The sequence below is a fragment of the Mesoplodon bidens genome (genome assembly GCF_964165515.1).
Source record: "Mesoplodon bidens genome assembly, chromosome: 2".
In the NCBI taxonomy this organism is placed as follows: Eukaryota; Metazoa; Chordata; class Mammalia; order Artiodactyla; family Ziphiidae; genus Mesoplodon; species Mesoplodon bidens.
This window is the reverse complement of record NC_138177.1, coordinates 29,761,237-29,785,922: the sequence shown is the minus strand read 5'-3', so window position 1 is coordinate 29,785,922 and position 24,686 is coordinate 29,761,237. Positions and strand designations below refer to the sequence as shown.

Here is a 24,686-nt window from a genome sequence, read left to right as displayed (position 1 = left end):
TTATCACATTGTTTAGAGCATTACGCTCAATTCTGGTCTTCATTAAGACAAACATTAAAACCAAACTAAATTGGATACAAAAGAAAGACTTCATAACTGTTCAGTTTACCCTAGGTGGAAACAAGTTATATCTTAAACTCATTCTCTACTTTCACCATTAGCCAAGCAACCCAAAGAGCTGTGAAATGAAGTGATAAGTAGTTTTGCTGAGGCACAAAATACCACAATGCCATGAGGTATGTGAGAGAAGGATGCTTCTAGGAAATAAGCTTAGACCTCTCTCCCTATCTCTCCTGCTGTCTCATCCCCAGAGTTTGTTTTGTTTTTTCAGAGAAACAGTAACTCTCGTGAAGAGATACATAACTGTTTCTTTGTGGGGAAAAAAAAGAGCTCTGAAAAGAAAGCCAAACCCTCTGCAGATGATGGAAGCCAAGAGAAAGTGAAGAGGTTTGAATGCTATCATGGTGTTCAAATATTTGGAAATTTAGAAGATCTTAAAATATGACTGTTAAAGGTTGACTACGGTGTCTTCCTGGGCACCAGATACGTTCAAGCAACAGCAAGATAAGCCTTTATCAAAAATATTTTAGGGGCTTCCCTGGTGGCGCAGTGGTTGAGAATCTGCCTGCCAATGCAGGGGACACGGGTTCGGGCCCCGGTCTGGGAAGATCCCACATGCCGCGGAGCAACTGGGCCCGTGAGCCACAATTACTGAGCCTGTGTGTCTGCAGCCTGCGCTCCACAACAAGAGAGGCCGCGATAGTAAGAGGCCCACGCACCGCGATGAAGAGTGGACCCCGCTTGCCACAACTAGAGAAAGCCCTCACACAGAAACGAAGACCCAACACAGCCATAAATAAATAAATAAAATTTAAATTAAAAAAAAATATTTTAAAAGGTAACTTCTGCTTTGAGTGAAAGGTTGAACTGGTCAACTTCTAAGGTCACTTCCATTACTAATTATTATAATCACTTAGTAATTCTAAAGTCAGAGTGACATAACACTATTTGCAGCAACATGGATGGACCTAGAGATTATCATGCTAAGTGAAGTAAATCAGAGAAAGACAAATATATGATATCACTTACAAGTGGAATCTTCAAAAAACGGATACAAATGAACTGATTTACAAAACAGAAATAGACTCACAGACATAGAAAACAAACATGGTTACCAACGAGGAAAGGGTGGGGGGATAAATTAGAATTTTGGGATAAACAGATATACACTACTATATATAAAAGAGAAACAACAAGGATCTACTGTACAGCACAGGGAACTATATTCACCATCTTGTAATAACCCATAATGGAAAAAAATCTGAAAAAGAATATATATATATATGTGTGTGTATAACTGAGTCACTTTGCTATACACCTGAAACTAATACAACATTGTAAATCAACCACACTTCAATAAAAAATAAATTAAAAAAATAAAGTTAGAGTGACATCCAATATTTTTAAGATCATCTGCTATTATAATAGTAAAGCTAAGAATATCACCACGTTGACTGCCTCTACTACAAATAGCACTACAGCAAAAGCATTAAAAATTGTCATTTTTAAAAACAAAGTGTAATACAAATAAATCTGTTGCAGTTTTAATCAAAATGGTAGAAGGGCTCAGACTGTTCTTAGAAACTGAAATATGTGAATTAAGTTTCTGGGGCCAAGAAAGCCTTATCAGAAAAGAAATGTAGCTATCAAATCTTCTGTATTATAAATTACTATCCCAGCAAAGTAAAGCTGTGTGTCTATCACTTACTCTATAAGGTGACTGCCAGAGCACTCTTTTGGACAACTTGTAGTATTTTAAAACTGTTCGTATTACACAATTACTTCTCTTACAACAGATTAAGTTTAAATCCCAGCTCTAACATTTAGTAGCTACGTGTTTTTATAGCATAATTGTGGCATATACGTATTATGGCATAAGCATTTCCACAGTCATTAAATACAATCCTGAATTTTTATTTCCTCATCTGTTGGCTATATCTTCTAGTCTGTTGTGAGATTTAAGTGTGTATAAAGCTGTTAGATGGTGTCTGGTACTTAATACTGAGCTTAATAAATGGTAATAACATTTTCAAAACTTACACATAGTAAATAAAAACTAATGCATAAATAATTTCTTAGTCAACTTTATTTTTTGAAAGGCAAGTATGTTGGATTTTATGGGAGAAAAAGAGAAGCATTCTGTTCAAGATGCTCATCCAACATCATGAATTATTCTAAACCTTTCATATAACTAAAGGGCTGCCTTTAAGGGTTGGAATTGTAAGTTTAAATTTTTAAGTGTAGAGAATTGGTTAGCATCCCTCCCCACCAAGCACTGGCTAGATTCCTCCACCATTAAAACAATCTGTCTTGAGACATGTTAACCTACCCATCTCTTTCTCCTACCTTCTACTTTAACTTTTTTCCATGTTTTCAAATTTGTCATAAATATAACTATACAACCAAAGAAATTTATTTATTTATTTATTGGTCATGTCAGGAAATCAAGCAATCAGCACATATAAGCTATTCTTGACTTTTCAATCCTTACTCAATAGCTCTTTCTTCATCTGGAGAGATATTTTGTGTCTCCAAAATGTCAGAAGACTCTGTTCTACAGTTGGGAGATATTTCATCTTTCTACATTCTGTATCCTAATTGTGGTGGGGGCTACAGGTAACTACACATATCAAAAAATCCAATTTTTCTTCATCAAAATTTTAACACTTATACAGCAATATAACCAACCTTCCACATCTCTGTCAAAAGGCTTATTTCAATAACATCCTTTCCCTGCTTTTAAAATAAAATTCCTCTATCTGTCCCAATTCAGAAGTAATTCTTCATATTATGTTCAATTAAGATCTACAAAGTTTAAACCTAACATTAAAAACAGTTACTTAAAAATACAGGCCAAGGGACTTCCCTGGTGGCACAGTGGTTAAGAATCCACCTGCCTGGACCTAGAGTCTGTCATACAGAGTGAAGTAAGTCAGAAACAGAAAAACAAATACCGTATGCTAACACATATATATGGAATCTAAGGGGAAAAAAAAAAAGGCCATGAAGAACCTAGAGTTAAGATGGGAATAAAGACACAGACCTACTAGAGAATGGACTTGAGGATATGGGGAGGGGGAAGGGTAAGCTGGGACAGTGAGAGAGTGGCATGGACATATATACACTACCAAACGTAAAATAGATAGCTAGTGGGAAGCAGCCGCATGGCACAGGGACATCAGCTCGGTGCTTTGTGACCACCTAGAGGGGTGGGATAGGGAGGGTGGGAGGGAGGGAGACGCAAGAGGGAAGAGATATGGGAACATATGTATATGTATAACTGATTCACTTTGTTATAAAGCAGAAACTAACACACTGTTGTAAAGCAATTATAATACTCCAATAAAGATGTTAAAAAAAAAAAAAAAGAATCCACCTGTCAATGCAGGGGACACAGGTTTGATCCCTGGTCCAGGAAGATCCCACATTCTGCGAAGCAATTAAGCCCGTGTGCCACAACTACTGAGCCTGCGCTCTAGAGCCCATGAGCCACAGCTACTGAGCCCTCGTGCCACAACTACTGAAGCCCACGCGCCTAGAGCCTGTGCTCCACAACAAGAGAAGCCACCACAATGAGAAGCCCGCGCGCAGCAACGAAGACCCAGCACAGCCAAAAAAAAAAAAAAAAAGCTCAAACATCAAATAACATTAAAAATATATACATATACAGGCCAAACAACAATAGTCATATTGCCAAAAATGTAAATTGTAATTGCAACTGAAAAAGTATAAAGTGGTTTTTTTGAAGATTAAAATGTTAAGTATAGTTTTACTCATATATTCTCTTTCCTCTTTGAAAGCTGATCATCTACATATGATATTTTAATAAACATTATTTGTTTCCAAATTACTAGAAACACTTAATAAGTTACAATGCTCATCTTTAAAATACACTGGATAAACTGGAATTCTATACTTGCTGTTGGGCAACTACTTAACCCATTTTCATAATAAGTTCTAAGCTTTCTGTTCCTAGTGACCATTTCTCCAGTCTCCCAAATGTTTTTGATGTTGTTCTAAACATATCCTTAATATGTCTCCTTAAGGAGCCTTTCAGAGCACTGGCCTCCACAGGGCCTTTGTGCACATAGAAAAACACACCCTCTGGGAAGATACAGGTACTCATCCTGGTAAGAGGGCTCATGTCTTGGGAGGGAGAAGAGAAGTGGAGGCACAATTTCCGCTGGAGGCCTAGCCAGGGCACAGGACTCTGAAAGCGGATCAAGGGCTAGATTTCAGTCCTTGTTGCCTCCTTCAGCCAGGTACCTTTGTGCAGTGCACAAATGGTACAACCATATGCAGCAGCCCTGCACTTTCAGATTATTCATTAGGAAAGAAGGAGGAAGGAAGATCGATTATTAACTTCCCTAGACACCCATTCTCTAATTACATATGCACCATGAGGAGATCTTCCAATCTTGTTGAGAACCTATCCTCCCCTTACCTTCAACTTTCTACTTTTCATGCATCCCTTTTGTTTTAAATGTGGTTAAGACTCATGTGATATCAAAGAATATTAAACTCAAAAAGTATAAGAAACACATTTAATGTGATCTTTGTAACAATCCTCTAAGATAGGGGAAACCAGTATTATCCTTATTTTCCAGATGAATACAGTGTATCCAAAACTTGAAGAAGCCAAGTCACTTGCCCCCAAGTGACAAAAGGATTAACCCCAGGTTTTCAAACTCCTAGTCCAGAGCTCATTTTGAGTATCCAACACACCTAAAAATTGAGGTCTCACTACTTATTCCTCCCTGCTTATAACCTTTCAGCCTCATTAACTGACTTAAATTCTCTTAGGGTCACCAAGGATCACTCAAGCCAAATCCAAGAGCCATTTCTCACATATTTTTCTGAACTCTGCTACATTTGGCTGTCACAATCCTATTTTAGAGATTTTCATTTTTCTACCCTGATTTCTGTAGTGACTTCTTCCTTAAGTTATTCATTCTTTTTCTCCTTCTCTTGCCATAGATTATCTTAGACATCCTGTTACATTTCTCTGTCTAAATAAACCCACTCCACTTTGCAGTTCATCCTGGAAATGGATGTCCCAAGTATGTAGCTGACATCCTGTTACACTTCCCTGTCTAAATAAACCCACTCCACTTTGCAGTTCATCCTGGAAATGGTTGTCCCAAGTATGTAGTTAAGGCTCTAATTTATATCTCTACTCCTGTAATGCTGCCATTTCCTGTTTGATGAATCTATTCTATTTTTAGGCTTTCATCACTTCTGGCCTTCATTAATTCCAACTGCTGCCTGATCCTATGCAGTATTCATTTCTTATAGCAGTTATGTCCCAAAGGGTGGGATACAAATGAGTACTGATGGTATATTAGATGATTTTAAGTAGTCCATAGAGGAATATTTAAAATTACATGTTTACTTTAACACGTTGGGGGGAAAAAACTCTAACACCAAATAATCACATAAATTTTTCCTTTAAACTCACTTAATTAAAAGATAGTAAGCTGAATTAAAGAAAAATATTGACAGACGGTTTGAAGATAAAGCAAAAATTGTGAATGACTAAAGTTAGAGAAACAGTGGCCACTGGGAAATCCATGTAGTATAGAAGTTAAGCACTCAGGCTCTCGGTCAATAATTCGAATCTCACCTACTAGCTAAGTAGCTTTGAACAAATTACTACATCTCTTTAAATCCAGTTTTCTAGTTGTGTAATGGTAATAAAATAATCCACATTCTAGGCTTATTGTATGGAATGAAAGAGATAATCCTCAAAGTGTTCTTAGCTCAGTGCCCGGCATGGTAAGTGCTCACTAAATATTAATAATTACAATTATTCTTAGTCCCTCCTGGCCATCATGCCTTTACTTGTAACCAACTGGGCACTCGACCTATACTATGGACAATTTTCCATATATGAATTTTCTGTCCCAAATTTCCATTACCTGTCTGTATATCTTTATTTTTATATTCTGGTATGAATCCAAAGATCACATGATAACTTTTCATATTAATCCTTAAGATTGTGAATATCTTGGCAGTACGAACCAAAAGCCATTTTCCTCTCATGCACTGTGCCTTATAAAATTAAAAGAATCTGTAATGTTTGTTGAATAAATCTAAAAATTAGTAAGGATAATCTGATGCAAAAAAATCTCACGATGTACAGAACATAAACACAAACTATTTGAAAGCATCTGATACTATTCTAATAGGTAAATAAAGGGGGAAAAATGACTGGGGTATTCTTTTGTTCCACTAGGACATTTGTCAGTTGAACCTTAGTTGTGGATCTAATCTTTCTGTTTCCTAATCTCATTTATTCAATAACATATAATAAACTCTAGATACATGCCAACCACTGTACAAAGTGATAAGACATGGAAACAGTCTAGTAAAGGAAAACAGACTAATATTAGAATGCAGACAAGTAAACAGAAAACTTCTATATAATGTTATGTAAATAATACCCAGTATTGGGGCTTCCCTGGTGGCACAGTGGTTTAGCATATGCCTGCCAATGCAGGGGACACGGGTTCAAGCCCTGGTCTGGGAAGATCCCACAGGCCGTGGAGCAACTAAGCCACCCGTGTGCCACAACTACTGAGCCTGTGCTCTAGAGCCCGCGAGCCACAACTACTGAGCCCACATGCCACAACTACTGAAGCCCACGTGCCTAGAGCCCGTGTTCCGCAACAAGAGAAGCCACCGCAATGAGAAGCCTGTGCATCGCGACAACGAGTAGCCCCCGCTCACCACAACTAGAGAAAGCCCATGCGCAGCAACAAAGACCCAACGTAGCCAAAAAAACCAAAACCCAGTAGTGTTTTTTTAATACTAGATATCCTTCACAAATGCTGATTATGTCCTGCTCTTCTTTAATGTAGAGCACCTAGCAGCACCACATATGGCTGAGTATATTACATTGACAGTAATAATTCCACTGCTATCTTGTGTTCAACTCTAGGTATAGGCTAACCACATAAAAGTTTCTGTCAACTAGACAACTGCTGAAACTCAGTAATAGCCCTTGTTCTGATCTGCCAGAAAATATGTGCACACAAAGCCCCCAAAATGTGACAGGCATTCTGTCAATCTAGAGCAAAATAATGACTAGAAATATAACTGGCAAAAAGGTCAGACTATATTTAGCCTTTGGGGAAGGGAGGAGGACACACATACAATAAAAAAATTCACTGGAATCACCCTCTCCAGAGAACGCTTTTACCCCAAAAGATGTCCTGACTGATGCATCAATGGCATTATTGAGAATTTTTAAATGTTATGACTCAAAACTAACTTATTAATTCTCAAGACTTCTAAGCAACAGTTAACACAGACTGAGAGACAAGCTTTCATTGTGTCAGCCTATTCATAAGATGACAAGGCTCGCTTTACTAAAAGTTTATTAGTCATAACTCAGGCAGACACAACTTTTGGATCTCCTTCATGGTAAGAATAGGGTTCTATACCAGTCTGTGTCAACATTTTATGAATGATCAATTCGTGCCTTACACAAATATGGCATAAATAGCATCTGAAAAACGAGTTCCTCAACTGAATTACAAACTGAAGTGGTGTTTGGGGGCTGGGGGAAGAAGGAAACCACTTGGAGGGAGAGGAGGACATAATATAATCTTCAAAGACATTTTACCATAAGGATGGGGGGGTGGGGTAGGGGTAGAGGGGAGACAGGGACTTGAATGAGGCAGAACTTCTGTGTTTTCAGCTGTGCCCAATATACTGATCCCAGGCGTACTGACTCTGGAACATGAAGAAATCTTTAAGAAACAAAACCCAATATATAAGTGTAAAAAAAAAAAAGGAAAAAAAAAGATATTTAAGTCTAAAAAAGCCTTAAAAAAAAAAAAGGAAAACTATTTCTTAAGTTCCCAAAGGTATACTCCATTCTGAGAATATACAGGTTACCCACTGCTTGGAAGAAGAGTATTTTCTTCTACCAGTATTCTGTCATTCTCCTTCCACTACTAGTTGACCTTTTACTATGTACTGAGCACAGTAATAAGCTCTTTACATACATATCTGTGATAAACCTACAGCAAGCCTTTGAAGGAGTTACTACTATTATCATCTCCATTTTACAGATGAGGAAATATTTTATCAATAATATAGGCCAGATATCAAAATTTAAAAATTATCTGTCATACCAGAGCATTTGAGTTTTACTCGACTGGCTTTTCTATCCCCAGAGTAGCTATAATGTGTTTTTACACCTTGGAACACTTTAACCTTCACAAGCAACCATGTTTCTACACTGAGTCAAGGAAAACAAAAACTAGGTTAATAATGCTGCATCTTATTTAGTTCCTATAGTTTGCAAAATTACAAGAAACAGGGAGGCAGTTTGACAGCTTAGAGCATCCCCTTTGCGTTTAGACAATCTGGGTTTGAATCTATACAGCACCATCAATAACTGCCGTGAGACCTTGGTCAAACTACTTTAATTTCTCAGATTTCATTTCCTCATCTGTAAAATGGGGATGATGATAGTACCTCCCTCAAAGGCTTGCTGTAGGATTAACACAGAGAATGTCTGTAAAGAGCTTATTTATGTGCTCAGTACATGGTAAAAGGTCAACTAGTGGAGGGAAAACAGCCACATACAGAAGTTCACAAGACCGAAACACAAAAGTAAATGTAAAAAGCCTATATTCTGAAAATTCCATTATGAAAAAGGAGAGAATTACTCGTTGACTATATGCTAGAAACTCAAATTCAACCTATTCCTTTTTTTAGGGGATCAATGCATTTGAAGTGGACCAGAAAAGATGCTGCAGTGCATTTGTGACACACACCTAAAAATGGCTCCAGTCTGAGCAGCATCTTAATTACCAACAGAGGAGGTTAATCTACTTCTAAAATGCTGGAGTTGGGCTTAGTGGGCGTTTAAGTATCACCCTATCATTTTTATTTGCGGGAATAAGCTATCAAGCATTTAATCAAGAATCCCGATTCTTCTGGGGGCATTCCAAATGAAAATCTTACAGCACAGTCGCCTACTGTACAATTCCAAGTACCCTGGCGAGGTATGAATCTATGGACATAGGCTGAAGATCGGTCAATGCGGAAATCCGGCTAGCCTTAGAAGCCAGCAAACATCAGACACGTCGGAAACCTCAAAAGAATCTCAGATCAAGTCAAAACATATACACATCCCTTTAAAGGAATTAGACACATTCCTCTCAAGGGAAGGAAGAATTTATCAGTGTTCCTATTGGCCCCCTATGCCCTTTTCTTCAAGCCCTAAAGTGGGGCCTTTACCGTAACACCAACACTAATGCTATCTCAAAGAGAGAAAGCTGCGGAGTGAGAGTCACCAAGCAGATTAGGGGATGGAGAGGCCTAGGGTGAGAAAACACTATCCGAACCCGCCTCTGGAGTTGGGGCAGCACGTCCCTAGCGGAAGTAGGACTGGTCCTCATTCCCCGAAGAGCCTCTCACCGAGCCCGGCCTTTAACCCGGTCTCTCCCGCACACTACTCATTGCAAATTTCACCCTCACTAAACATGAAGAAGAGGTAAGCATTAAAGAGCCTAGATGAGCCCCTGAGTTGTTTGGGGGGACACATGCCCACACTAGGAAAAGAGACCGCGCACCCGCCTATCCCGCGGGAAGGAAACTCCCTTCCCTTACCCGGCAACGTGCGTAATCCCCCTACAGGGCCTGAGTGGGAGGAGGCCGACGGGTCCGGAACTCCCGCTGCAGACCACATGGGGCGGGTCTGACTCCGGTTTTTCCCGCTCCCATAGCAGGAGGCCGAGGCTCCCCCAGAAGCAGAGATGATGGAAGCCAAAGAGAAAAAGAGGATGCCCGGACCCAAGGCCCTCTCCAAGCGGCTCCCTCGTCTCTGGGCGCCAGGGTCGGGGTGCGCTCCCACGCCCCGGGCCGCCCCACGCCAGCCCTCCCGGATAGGGCCCGCTTTGATCGCAGCTCCTACGCCCTCGCTTTCCTTACCGGCCAGGATGAGTGTCAAGCTGTGTGTTTCCGCGCTTCCAGGGGCTCCGCAGAGCTCTTATAGGGGGAAGGGGAAGGGGAAACTAGGGGTAGGGGGCGGCTGGAAGGACCCCGGGCCCCAGAGATCCGAAGCTGCGGATGGACAAACCGCCAAAACACTTTCACTCCTTCTCGAGAGGGAAATAGCGAGCGAGAAAAAGAAGCAAGATGGCGGCTAGCCAGCCCCTACGTACGACGTCATGCGGCGGCGTACGTAAGGCAAATCCCCGCAAGACCGCCCCCCGGCGCAGAGACGGCCGGATCACGTGACGTCTCCGCGACGACCCAACCCCGACGGAAGGTGACGGCGCCGCTTGCTGGACCGAAGGAGTTCCTGTGATCAGAGCTCAAGATGCAGGGTGAAGATTTCGCCTGAGATCTCTCCAGGAACTCTTAAAGAGACCTCAATTACAGGTTGTTATGCCTCAGGGAAGTGAGCACTCTTGTAGGTGCTGGAAAGTTGTGTGAATTGGTTAAAACAACACTTTGGCAGTGTGTATCAAAATTAAACTATGCATAGTTTTTAACTTTGGTATTTGGCAGTATCGGTATTTTCTAGAAATGTACATACACAATACTCAGTATTCATAATACCAAAACCTGTTTGTTAATAAAGATACAGAGATAAATGCATTATGTTACACCCATATTATGGAATATTTGGAAGCCATTAAATTCAGAATAATGTTTAAGGATAAGGGAACTGTTTAAGCCATAATATGCTTATGCCATAAATGTGCTATAAAAACACACATATATGCATAGTCATAGAAAAAAAGACTTTAAAATGTACTCTGAAATGTTTATAATGGTAAACACTTTAACAGTAGTTTTCTTAGAGCCATCAGGTTTTTAAAAATATTTTATGCATGGCTTTCTGTAATTTCCAGATTTTATAATCAGAAAAAATTTTGAGTGATAAAATTGTTATGAGAAACAAATGATAAATGTGTGTATACATATATAATGCATACATGTGTGTATATAGTGTGCATGCTTATGTAAATATATATAGCATTGTGTTTAAGATACAAAAAGGATTAGATATTTTTTAGGCTTTAAAATAAGACAAACAGGTATGAATGAACAGTTCTGCTAATTAATTATTATGTAGTATGGATAAGTTAACATCTCTTAAATTCAGTTTTCTCATTTTGTAAAATGGAGATAATAACACCTACTTCTCAAGTTTGTGTTATTAACTCACCAAATATTTATTGAGCACCTACTATATGTGCTAGGTACTGGGATACAAAAGTAAAGAAAAGTTAAGATCTTGGTCCTAATGAAACAGTGTAGTGATGCAGATCACATAGTAGATTTTGATATGTGCAGTGAAGGAAACAAACAGGGTATTAAGGTGAAGAATAACTGGAAAAAAAGGGGAGAGAAAAGAAGGTCAGGAAGGAAGGAAAGACGGAGGGAAGGAAGGAAGGGAAACAGGAAGGAAGAAAAGAATAACCAGGAAGACAAGCACTCCGGATTTACTTTATGTGGTCAGTGAGTACCTTTCTGAGAAGGTGCCATTTAAACTGGGACCTAAATAACAGTAGGGACCTACTCAGCAATGCATAGAGTAGGTGGAAAAGTGCTCTGGACCAAATGAACTGCAATTACAAGTGCCCTGATTTGGGAAAGAGCTTGGAATGTTCTAGGAACTAAGAGCTTAGTTGAGAGAGAGTGGCACAAGATGAAACTAAAAGGAGAGACAAGGGCTAGGCTTAGAGGGGCCTTGGAGGCCAGGGTAAGGAGTTCAGAATGTCTTCCAGGTACAGTGAAAAGTCATTGGAAGATTTTAAGAAGGGGAGTCACATGGTCTGATTTTCCATTTTAAGGAGCTCACCGTTACTGCTGAGTGAAGAGTGTGAAGAATGGATTAAAGGGAGGTGAGAATAGAAGCAAGAAGCCCCACTAGGCAGTAATGAAGTAATTACGTTAGTGAAGAATGATAGTAGCTTGGAGTAGGATAGAGGCTGTGGGATGGAGAGAAGTAGACAGGTTTGGTATATATTTTTAGAGCTAGAATATACTTGCTTGTGGGAGATGATCACTCCTAAGTGAGGGGAAGGTGTGAAGAAGAGAGAAGAATCAATGATGACGTAGATTTAGGGACTTCCCTGGCAGTCCAGTGGTTAAGGCTCTGCACTTCCACTGCAGGGGGCACAGGTTTCATCCCTGGTCAGGGAACTAAGATCCTGCATGCTGCACAATGCGGCCAAAAATTAAAAAAAAACCAAAAAACAACAACGACATAGGTTTATGGCTTGAACAATTAGGTGGATGACAGTGACATTTATAGGGACCATGGGGATGGGAGAGGGAAGGAAAGCAGTTTGGTTGGTGGAGCAATAAAAATTTAATATTAAAAAGAAAAAATTGAGAACAATTAGATTTTAGGCATGTTAAATTTGAGGTGTTCACATAGTGTCCAACTGTAGATAAAATATGCAGTTGACATGGATGTCTTGGGCTCAGAGGGGAAGTTGGGGTTGGAGATAGAGATTTGGGCTTCATTGACATGTTTCATATGTACTTCACGTGTTTCAAGCAGTGGGAAGAGATAAGATAACTCAGAGAGAGTGATTAGAGAAACAAGAATAAAGGGCCAGACCTAAAGAACAACAACATTTGGAGGTTAGGTGGAGGTGGAGGATTAAGCAAAGAACACTGAGCAGATGCCAGAGAACTGGAAAACCCAAGAGGATGATGTCACAGAAGCCAAGAGAGGAGAGTATTGTAAGAAAGTGTGAGCAATCGACTATGTTAAATGCTGCTGAGAGGTCAAGTCCTATGAAGAAGGAGCCGGAAGTGTCAATTGTATTTGGCAACATGGAGGTTACTGGTATCTTTTACAAGAATCTTTGGTGGAGCAGTGAGGTCAGAAGCCGTATGGTAGTGAGCTAAAAATGAGATAGATGTTGAGAAAGTGGAGACTAGATAAACCATTCTTTCCAGAACTTGAACTTTGTCATGACAGAGAAAGAAAGTAGTGGCTGGAGAGATGTGGAGAAAAGAGAGACATTTTAAAACATTGGAGACAATAGATCATGTTGGTATGATAATAGGAATAATCCAGAAGAGGGAAGAGGTGGCAATTGTGTAGTAGAGAAAGGGAAACTAAAAGAGAGAAATCCATGAGAAAGTGTGAAGAGGTGAGTCCAGAGCACTGATGGTGGAGAAGATAGTTGCAGCTCTAGGGACAATTGATGATTTGACGGTGGGAACATAAAGGAAGTCCCATTGATGGCTTCTATTTTCTAGGTGAAGTAGGGAGGAAAGTAATCTGATGAGAGGGCTTGGTATGTAGAAGTTTGAGGAGAAGGAGATTCAAAATTTATCTCAGAGAGTGAAAAAGTAAACCTAGTGTGAGGAACAGAGTAGGATTCCCATGATCTGCTGCGAGCATTTTTTGAAGTTGTGATTATGGATCTAAAATATGCCATTCAGTTTATTCATATGATTTCTCCAGCAATGTTAGCTCTTTGGTACAGCTACAGAAAAGGTAGAAAGATTCACCCATGTTGAGTTTTACCAGGCAAGTGTAACATAGGGAGGCAAGGATATCTGTAAGTGAGGGACTGTAATGATAATACTGCGTTTAAACATATGGTGGATGTGTAGTAGATGGTAACTTGTGTCCACTTTATAAATTGTTTATGGTATATTTTATATCCAAAGGTTACCTACCACCTCTCCTGGTCTGAGCTGTCTTTTATACCACTGTGGTCATGAAATTGTCACTGTAGCAATGTTGGAATAAATAAAATAATAAAGAGAGGTAAATCACAGGCACTCAACCCCCACCCCATTGATAATCAACGATCTTTTGAAATGGAAAAGCTTGGCTGATATAGGGCCATTGCCAGCGAAAGGCCTGCTGACTGTCCCCAGGCAGACAGGGAAGCATAACTTTGGTGAATTTTCCAAAATACTCTAGGATGTTGTCTAGAGTATTTTAGAACAGAAATATCTTTCATTAGCAATGTAGAACAGCTCCGGCCATCAGATGAACTTATCTTAACTGAGGTCACAAGACTGGTGTATACAGCCAGAATAGTTATTAATTTCCAAGAGCTGTAATTTATATACCTGAATACTCAAGATTGCAAAGCCAGTGCATTTTCTATGTAGACAGACCTACTCAGGAAACCAAAGGCATTAACAGAAGGTTGCTTGATGAGCACAGGTTCAGAACAAGTGGAGTTATGTGTACAGACTCTTCTTGATTCATCTAACTCCATGACAGGACTGTTTTGTCCCAGAGATAGAAATACTCAGTTTCCAATGGTTGCAACTTTGTACATTGATCTCCAATATAGTAGGGGCATCCTGCTGCACTGTTGACTTGGGCTCCTTCTCTCCTGACAGCATTTGGATGGGCACTGACCCTAAAGTGACCCTGTATGCTCTTTTCTCTGTTTCCGTGGCTACCCAAACCTCTTAACAATATTCTTCATTAAAAGTCAAGTTACAGGGCTTCCCTGGTGGCGCAGTGGTTGAGAGTCCGCCTGCCGATGCAGGGGATGCGGGTTCGTGCCCCGGTCCGGGAAGATCCCACATGCCGCGGAGCGGCTGGGCCCGTGAGCCATGGCTGCTGGGCCTGCGCGTCTGGAGCCTGTGCTCTGCAACGGGAGAGGCCACGACAGCGAGAGGCCCGGGTACCGCAAAAAAAAAAAAAAAAAAAAAAAAAAAGTCAAGTTACAATCAAGTCAGGCCAGTTTGTGTGTTTTTTTGTTTGTTTGTTTTTTATTGGCGGTACGCGGGCCTCTCACTGTCGTGGCCTCTCCCGTTGCAGAGCACAGGCTCCGGACGCGCAGGCCCAGCAGCCATGGCTCACGGGCCCAGCCGCTCCGTGGCATGTGGGATCTTCCCGGACCGGGGCACGAACCCGCGTCCCCTGCATCGGCAGGCGGACTCTCAACCACTGCGCCACCAGGGAAGCCCAGTCACTTTTAATTTTTTTGCTGCCCAGCCAATTGTATATAAAATGTAAACATGAAGCCACCAATTCAAATCATTTATTACTACATAGTAATTAAGAGAAGTAAGGTTGTAATACATTTCCCTTTTTTTAAAATTTATATATAGTGTCCATCAACAGATGAATGGATAAAGAAGATGTGGCACATATATACGATGGAATATTACTCAGCCATAAAGAGGAACGAAACTGAGTTATTTGTAGTGAGGTGGATGGACCTAGAGACTGTCGTACAGAATGAGGTAAGTCAGAAATAGAAAAACAAATATCGTATGCTAACATATATATATGGAATCTAAAAAAAAAAAAGAAAAAAGAAAATGGTCAGAAGAACCTAGGGGCAAGATGGAAATAAAGATGCAGACCTACTAAAGAATGGACTTGAGGATACAGGGAGGGGGAAGGGTAAGCTGGGACAAAGTGAGAGAGTGGCATGGACATATATACACTACCAAATGTAAAATAGATAGCTAGTGGGAAGCAGCTGCATAGCACAGGGAGATCAGCTCGGGGCTTTGTGACCACCTAGAGGGGTGGGATAGGGAGAGTGGGAGGGAGGGAGATGTTATAGGGAAGAGATATGGGGACACATGTATATGTATAACTGATGCAGTTTGTTATAAAGCAGAACTGACACACCATTATAAAGCAATTATACTCTAATAAAGATGTTAAAAAATTATATATATATGTGTACATATATATATGCTTTTTCAGATTCTTTTTCATTATAGGTCATTACAAGATATTGAATATAGTTCCCCGTGCAATACGTAGGACCTTGTTGTTTATCTGTTTTTTTTTTTTTTTTTTTTTTTTTTCTGTACGCGGGCCTCTCACTGCTGTGGCCTCTCCCGTTGCGGAGCACAGGCTCCGGACACACAGGCTCCGCGGCCATGGCTCGCGGGCCCAGCCGCTGCGCGGCATGTGGGATCTTCCGGGATAGGGGCACGAACCCGTGTCCCCTGCATCGGCAGGCGGACTCTCAACCACTGCGCCACCAGGGAAGCCCTGTTTATCTGTTTTATATAAAGTAGTGTGTATCTGTTAATCCCAAACTCCTAATTTATCCCTCCCCCACCACTTCCCCTTTGGTAACCATGTTTGTTTTCTGTGCCTGTGAGTCTGTTTCTGTTTTGTAAATAAGTTCATTTTTATCATTCTTTGAAGATTTTTTTGATTCCACATATAAGTGAAATCATATGATATTTGTCTTTCTCCGTCTGACTTATTTCACTTAGTATGATAATCTCTAGGTCCATCCATGTTGCTGTAAATGGCATTATTTCATGATAGTACATTTCTTTGTTAGCACTGGGATTAGGTATTTTGAATAACTTTCAGGCTTCTATTGGAAAATAGAATTTCATGTGTTACAGAGTATCGGTAGTTCACACCCAGTTCAGATTTTATTTCTTTGTATTCTCCATTTTTATTTCTGCTGGGGTTAATTAAACCATTATTTCAGAAATATTTCTTTGAGTTGCTGAGAGTATCAGTGAGATAAATGCTTCAAATGGGAAATAATAGTAAGCACAATACTCTAGGGATTGGACCGTTGTTAACTTTATAGGGCACTGTCTTGATAGGAAGAAAAGAAAAGAGGAATAGTGATTGAAAGAGAATTGAGAAAAAGCTTCGCAAAGTATTTAACAGCCTGGATAAATTGCAGTGAAATGAAACTCTTCATTTCAATATTCATTATTACCTGTATGAGACTTTTAATTGGAAAGTGTTAATCATAATAATGATTAATAAAATAGTACCACCTATTAGGCTACATGTTACCAGGCCACCTGCCCAACCTTGGAAAATGCTAGGATGATGAATCATCTCAGTTTGCATGAGACTGTCGTGGTGTTAGTACTGAAGGTCCCATGATCCAAAAAACTTCTCAGTCCAGGACAAAGTGGGATTGTTGGTCACCCTATGCTGGCTGCAATGAAGTGGAGCCATAAATCTTAGTTCTAAAGTTCTTCCACATTAAAATCTCCTTTTGATCTCTACGGTCTGCCTGAGAAGATGCCCTTTCTGAGACCACTAACAGGAAGGGAGCCTTTTCTGATACCAGAGAAGGTTCTTTTAATCTTGAGGGGTTAGCCAGGCTGCAGCAAACCAAGAAGTTAGGCCTCAGGAGCCCCTGGCAGCAACTGAATACATCAGTTCTGTGGTTCTCACTTGACTGTTAGTGCTGCATTAACTTCTTCTACACTGTTATAGCTGCAAATTATCACATGCTTGCTGGGAGCCAGCACTGTTCTGGGTTCTTTACACATATCATTTTATGTGGCAAATTGCAATGCGGATCATAAAACTGGGCTCAAAAAGGATAAGGGGCTTGCTTTAAGCTCACAATGCTAATTGGGGCTAGAGTTGGTGTTTTGAACTTAGGTCTAACTTTAAGCAAAGCTGATGCAGTCTGGAAGGTTCTTTGCATACTTTCTCTGACCCTTCACTCAAGGATTGTATCTCTTCATCACTTGCTCTATGACCTTCAGGTACAGTGACTGGTGCTGTTAACTAGATCAGGCTCTTTTCTTGCTGGTAGAGCGTTATGCTGCATGACCATTGCTGGTGAAATCTCCCTCAGCTCAATGACAGAAGGTGATTTCAAGTGATTCTTTAAAGAGCACAGAAAGAATAAGCATGAACAAATACTACCCATTGTTAAAAGATTAACACCTAAAGCAAGAAATACAGTTGCTTAAAATCATTAAGTAATAAATCATCAGTAATTTGGTCTGATACAATTAAAAACACTGAAGTAACTAGATTACTGATTTAGAGAGTGAAATCCCCAGTCACTCTCCTTAAAATTCAAATTGAATCAACAGTTCAGCAATGCATTAATTATCCAACTTTATCAATGTTATGAAATGAGGAGGTAGTGAGAAGGTATTTACGCTTACGTGGTACCATGCAAATATAAGTTCTAGTTATTTGCTTAACATTTTGACCTTTATCTAAGGTCGCAGAATGAAAGAAAATTTGGGCTCAAGATTTTTATTATTACTTTTTGTTCAGCACCCAAATTTGCAAAAGGTAAGTTTTTTCCAGGAACAGTGGAAGAAAAAAACAATGAGCAACAGCCTGTTGCCTGTTCTCTAGCAGTGTGACTTCTGGGCTGGCCAGCCAGCCCATGGTACTAGTTGAGGGTTTAAGGGCTTATTAGGATGAAGTGCATTGTTAACAAATCATAACTAACTATTGTTGCCTTGAATTAGAAGAAAGTTTCCTTAAATCAGACTAGAGGGGACTTCCCTGGTGGTCCAGTGGTTAAGACTCCACACTTCCACTGCAGGGGGCGCGGGTTCGATCCTTGGTCAGGGAAGTTCTGCACACCTGAGGTGTGCCCCCCGCCGAAAAAAAATCAGCCTAGAGGGAATTTTGCTTTAAAGGATTGGCATCAGTCTTGCTAATAAGTATTGCATAGAACTTTATTAGGTCAGAGATGACCTAATGTCAGGGGAAGAATTTACCTTTTTTGAAGTGGATTGCAGAAAATAAATGGAATGGGAATTCTTAATACATTACTCAAACTGTGTATTTGCTATTTGTAAATGTCATGATGTGTATCATAAATCTGTATTATTCGCTTTAATTTTAATATGGGACATTTAACTTTATATATGTTATACTTAACTTTTATTTCTTTTTTCCTTCAACAAATAAGACAGTCTAAACTCCTGCTCTTAGGGAGTGTATAATCAAGTGGGATGAGAAAGGGGTGAGGTTAAAAAAATTACAAGCAATTATAACTAATGGTGATAAATGCTCTGATGAGGGAATTAAAAGTTACCATGTGAGCCAAAAGAATGGGCACCTAAACCAGATATACAGAGAGGGCTGGTCAGGGAAGATGGATCCTAACATTTTATAAGAATTAGCTACATATATGGGTGTATGTTAAGAGTGAGTGTGTGTCTGTGATGGAGGAGGTAATTGCAGTATTTGGTGGGACAGTGTTTGGGGAAAGAGAGGCAGTTGGCTTGCATATAGAGAAGGGTGAAGAATGGTGCGGGCAGAGGAAGCATCATGTGGAAAGATACCCCTAAACCCAAGGGAATATGGCATGTTTGAGGATTTTAAAGTATCTTGGGCGACTTCCCTGGCGGTCCAGTGGTTAAGACTTCACCTTCCAGTGCAGGGGGTGTGGGTTTGATCCTTGGTCGGGGAGCTAAGATCCCACATGCCTCGTGGCCTAAAAACCAAAACATAAAACAGAAGTAATATTGTAACAGATTCAATAAAGTCTTTAAATATCAAAAAAATCTTTAAAAAAATAAAGTATCTTGGTAGCTCTGTTGCTTAAAGCGAAAGAGAAGTAGAAGTAAAAAGCAAAACTGCAGAGGTGATCAGAGACCAGACTGCAAAGAGCCTTCTAAACTGAGTCTGGATTCTACCCCAGGGGCAAGAGGAGCCTTTGGATGAATTTACACTGGGATATTATGTAGTCTAGGTAAAATTGGTGAATTTTCTTGGCATTGCACATGGAATACAGCGTAATGTATATTATTCCTTAGTCATTTGTAGTCAAATGAAACTATTACCACAATCAAGGTAGCATTTTCATCACTGATCTTATTATTTTTTAAATTACAAAAGCTGCATGTGCAAGCTAGTTGGAAATTATATATATATATATATATATATATATATATATATATATATATGTGCAATAAGAAAATGGAAACAGAAATTCTCTCCACCCTCCCTTGGGGTAATCTTTTAAAATTTGAATCTCAACAAGTTCCTTCCTTGTCTTAAATTCCTTTAATTGCTTCAGTTGCCTCTGTATAAAGATAAAAATCTTTACGTGAAGGCTTGCTGTGGTCCCCCACCTGCCTTTCCAGCTTTTTCTGGCATAGCTCTCTACTTTCTAGCCAGCAGGACTGGATCTTAAACCAAATTATGTGTTGCTTTACCCCTCTTGCCTTAGGGCCTTTGCCTTGCGTTTTCCTTCTCCCTCTACTGCTCTTTTCTCTCTGTTTTACCCCTGCTTTTTGTATATTCTTAAATATAAATGAATATTTTAAATAACTGCTAATTAATGATTATTGAGTAGTTATTTTGTCAGGTTCTGTGCTTTACATACATTGTATCTCTTTTTGGTTTTTAAAAAATATTTATTTATTTATATATTTATTTTTGGCTGCATTGGGTCTTCGTTGCTGCGCGCAGGCTTTCTCTAGCTGTGGTGAGTGGGGGCTACTCTTCATTGTGGTGCACGGGCTTCTCATTGCGATGGCTTCTCTTCTTCTGGAGCATGGGCTCTAGGCACGTGGGCTTCAGTAGTTGTGCTTCTCAGGCTCTAGAGCACAGGCTCAGTAGTTGTGGCGCACGGGCTTAGTTGCTCCGCCGCATGTGGGATCTTCCCGGACCAGGGCTCGAACCCGTGTCCCCTGCATTAGCAGTCGGATTCTTAACCACTGCACCACCAGGGAAGCCTGTATACATTGTATCTCTTAAACCTCACAAAACTTGTAACTGGTGTTGTCATTATTTTGCAAATAAGGAATTGTAATTTTCCCCAAGCTGTGCAGCTAGGAAGTGGAGTTCCTGGGTTTACATGGATTCAGCTACTTCCTGAATCCTTAGACCAAAATAAGTTCCTGGTTACAGGCTCCTATATAACATCCGTATAGTTCTAGTTCTAGTTCTAGTTCTCCCTTATAATCCTTGTTGCGTTTACTGTTAAATGTCTGCCTTTCCAATTAAACTAGAAACTGTATGAAGACAGAGACCCTGTGTGATCTGCTTCTATGCCAGGACCTAGTGTATAGTAAATGCTTATTCCATACTTCTGGAGTGGATGTTGAATGGATAGTAATCTTCACTGCATGGTGCATAGTAGTTTTGGGGCAATAGCTTGAATTCTGGAGTTAGAAAGAAGAGAAATTCAGATACAAACTCTGCCAATATATAACCTTGAGATGGTATTTAACCTCTTTAAGCCTCAATTTCTTCACCTATAACATAGAGATAATAATACTTTTCCCTCCATATAATTGCTCTGAGGAATGAATAAGATGATATCAAATAGCTCCCAGCACAGGATGTGACACATCCTTTTGTCTTATCAACTTTGAATGTAAAATATTCAAGGACATGTATCAAGACTTGTAATCATTTTGTATCTTCTACTGTGCATGGCATATATAAAGTCTATAGTAGATAACCAATAAGTAGTTACATTGAATGCCAGGAGGTATTTCTGTGAGGCTAGGGTTTATGATTTCAGTCTGTTTACCTTACCAGTCAAGGGGTAAAAATAAAGCAGTTTTCTTATCACTGTTTCTTGGCTAAGTGGGATTGTTGCTGGCTGCTCAGGGTGGAATGGGGGTGAGATTACACAGATCAGAGTTGAGTCAGTATCTATCTAGGCCATACTATGCAAGATGCAAGACACTTAGAAGGTGCGTAAACCAGTAGATCTTGGGTGTGGTTAGAACTCATGGATTTGCTAATTTCCACAATCTTGACTTATTCATTCATTCATTTATCAAAACATTTGTATAAAATAACTATATGTAGAGTGCTGTTCTAGGTATTCTGGGCAGTGATTCTCACACACTCTTGGTGCTGGCCACAGAAAAAGCACCTGAGGAATTGTTAAGATCATAAATTCTTGGGTCTCACACTCTGAAATTTGTGGTAAAGGGCTGCAAGGTCCTGGGGACTCATGTTTTTAAAAAATTCTTTATGTGATTCTGATGGACTCTTCTAAGAAAGCAAATATACTGAAGGCACTGTTCGTATTCACAAAGATGATTGGGAAAGGAGCATAGCTAATAAGGAAAACATAGTCAAGCCACGTCAGTTTTTGTTGTTGTTGTTTGTTGGTTTGATTTTGGCTCTAGGTAATATAAATTTATTTGTCCATATCATCCCTCCTGCAAAATACGGCCTAAGGCTTCACAGACAGGCCAAGTGCTATTGTTTTCTTCATGTTACTATTGAGAGTAAAAGTGTGCTGGTAGACAAATACGTGGACTGATAGAATGTGTTTATATATAAGCTGGTATGTAATTAGAAGCATACATGATAATATAAAGTCTACTTAGGTTTAGTGAATTCTAGGTCAGGAAAAGATGAAATAGAATTGTCTGGAGAGGTCTGATATCCTTACCAAGTAGGCTGTCTATCCTGAAGAATTAGTGTAAAAATAAAGTGTTGGTAAGTACCTTTCTATCAATGCCCAGAAAATGCCCCCATTATCACTCACTCTGTGGACAGTCCTCTGGCTTCCCTGAAATTTGGGGAGGGGGGTGAAGTAGAGACACTGTATGTCTCCATCCACACAAACACAAATTCAGCATGAATCCTGAATATGAACGTATAGGTTTGGGACAGCAGAAAAAGTGCTGAGTGCAGAGCAAAAGCATGTATAAGAAAAACGTTTTCTCCTATTCAGTTCCAGGATGTAGAATAATACATATCCATTGCATTTTACATAATCAGGAATTTAATAGTTGCTATGTTGCAAAAGTTTGGTTCCAGCATTAAATCCAGTCGGCGAATATTATTGAGCATCTACTGTGTATGGAGGGGTCTTTCTAAACATTCCAACAGAAGTAAAACTCTGGTACTTTACTCTGACTCTAACTTTACTCAGAGCCAGATGTTTTTACAAGCTATCTCAACATTCCTGTTATTAGTATCTGCTTTTAGTATGGAGGGTAATGTGACCTATCACCCAATTACCATTTATATATTTTTTGTGATTTTTTATATTTCCAGGTGTGAGTTTTTTGAGGGTGTTTTTGTACTATCTCTATGAGGCAGATAGTTGAGTCGTAGAACAGACTGTTAACACGGGACTTTCCAAGTGAGTAAGTAAGCACCTCATCCAAGGTCATGGATATAGGCTCTGACAACCACCCTAATTTAGCTTTAAATTTATCTTTTGGTCAAAATTTTTTACCTCAACCTAAAATACTTTTTCCCTGAAAAAAAGTGTGATTAAATATATTAAACTGATTTTGAATTAAAATATCAGGAAGAAACATAACTAAAAATAACAGGATATGATTAGTGGTTTTGATTCATAGACTATTTTTATCTTCTTCTGGAATCTGAGTATCCAGATTTGTATTTGCAGAGCAATACAAGAAAAAATGAGATTGCAATCTTTAGTTTTGAAGTTCTCTTCTTTTGAATTCTTAGCCTTATTGAAAGACTTGAGATCTTGATCCATTCTTGAATACTCTCATAGAACTAAATTTCTCCTGGACTAGATGTTAGCCTGTTTAAGGGTATGATGTTACTGTGGTTATGTTGTTTAAAAATCCTCATCTCCTAGAGATACATATAGAAATATTTATAGGTAAAATGATACAGTGTCTCAGTTTTGCTTTAAAAATATTCTAGCCAAACAAAACAAAGCAAAAAGAAGAAACAAATGGAGGAAATGCGTATGTAATAAGAATGGCAGAATGTTAATAATTGTTTAAGGTAGTTAGGGATACATTGTATTCTCTTTTCATTAATTTTTTAAAATTTCCACAATAAAATTTTTTTAAAGGTTTTTCTCAGTGACACATTCTACATCATATTCTTACTTCTCCCTGTTTTAGAAATCTTTCTGTTGACAAACCTTCTTCCAAAAGCACAGCTAGAATATAAGCAGCATGAAAATGACCCTTCCCATGCTTTGTTCATGAATACAAATTTAGCACCATTTACTGAATAACTTATGCTTGGTGCAGTTGCTGCTGAAGCAAGGGGCTTCAGAAGGAGCACATGATCTGGTTACTGAGAACAAGTCGCATTTCTGATCTTCAGTTTCCTTATTGGAAAATGAACAAACTAAACTGGATGATCTCAATAATCCCCTTGCAGTCCTCAGTGTCTTTGAATCTAGCTTCTTGGGAATAATGACCATAATGATCTTTTGGTTGAGACAGTGTAAAACAATTGGACTTTATATACATCTGCGTATAATAACAGGTGATTTGGCACCAAATGCCTGTTCCTTCATCTGATAATAGGGTACCCTTCATAACACTCCTTTCCTAGCCAATCACCCTTTATTTTCTCTGCTGGTGCTCATTTCTTTCCAAGGATAATCTGGGTTTTCCAGCCAAATCATTGCATTCAAGAACCTACCCTACAGTTTTTATGTTAGGTGAATCTTTGGAATTAGCTGGCAATAATGTTTATTTATAGTGAAAGATGACCTAGTTGTTGTCAGATAATTTATGCTCTAGCTTCGAAAATTCATGACATTCTAAAATATATTAGGGGCTTCCCTGGTGGTCCAGTGGGTAAGGCTCCATGCTCCTAATGCAGGGGGCCTGGGTTCGATCCCTAGTTGGGAACTAGATCCCACCTGCATGCCACAACTAAGAGTCCACATGCGGCAACTAAGAAGTCTGCACGCTGCAACTAAATGATCTCGCATGCCTCAACAAAGATCCCACATGCTGCAACTAAGACCCTGTGCAGCCAAAATAAAGAAAAAAAATATCATATTAAAGCTTTATAATTTAATTTAGTCTAGTTTTTTTTCACCCCCCCTCCCCCACCACGGGAGTTAACACATTCTCAAACTTAACATGGTTATTTTCCTTAGCTACAAAGAGCAAGATCAGGACCACACTAACAGTGCAATTTTACATACTATAAAAAGAACAAATACCAGGGTATCCTGAAAAAA

At 39.5% G+C, this 24,686-nt stretch overlaps 1 protein-coding gene and 1 long non-coding RNA gene across 13 annotated transcripts in view; one reads left to right on the top strand and one right to left on the bottom strand.

Annotated features, from left to right (window-relative positions):
• Positions 1 to 10,194, bottom strand: part of PRRC2C (proline rich coiled-coil 2C) — a 95,780-nt gene extending 85,586 nt beyond the window's left edge. For 10 of the 12 annotated variants that reach the window (XM_081224018.1, XM_081224029.1, XM_081224024.1 and 7 more), the window contains exon 1: positions 10,009 to 10,193. The gene's annotated coding sequence lies outside the window, so the exon portion shown is untranslated. Of the gene's footprint in view, positions 1 to 10,008 lie in introns of all 12 variants that reach the window. The other 2 variants (XM_081224022.1, XM_081224025.1) reach the window with 1 other exon arrangement.
• A 136-nt stretch (positions 10,195 to 10,330) lies between these two features.
• The window catches only part of LOC308611902, a 79,651-nt gene continuing 65,295 nt past the window's right edge, over positions 10,331 to 24,686 (top strand). Inside the window, exons 1-2 of the long non-coding RNA XR_014015042.1 lie at positions 10,331 to 10,461; positions 15,136 to 15,270. This is a non-coding gene — a long non-coding RNA (uncharacterized lncRNA). The remainder of the gene's footprint in view (positions 10,462 to 15,135; positions 15,271 to 24,686) is intronic.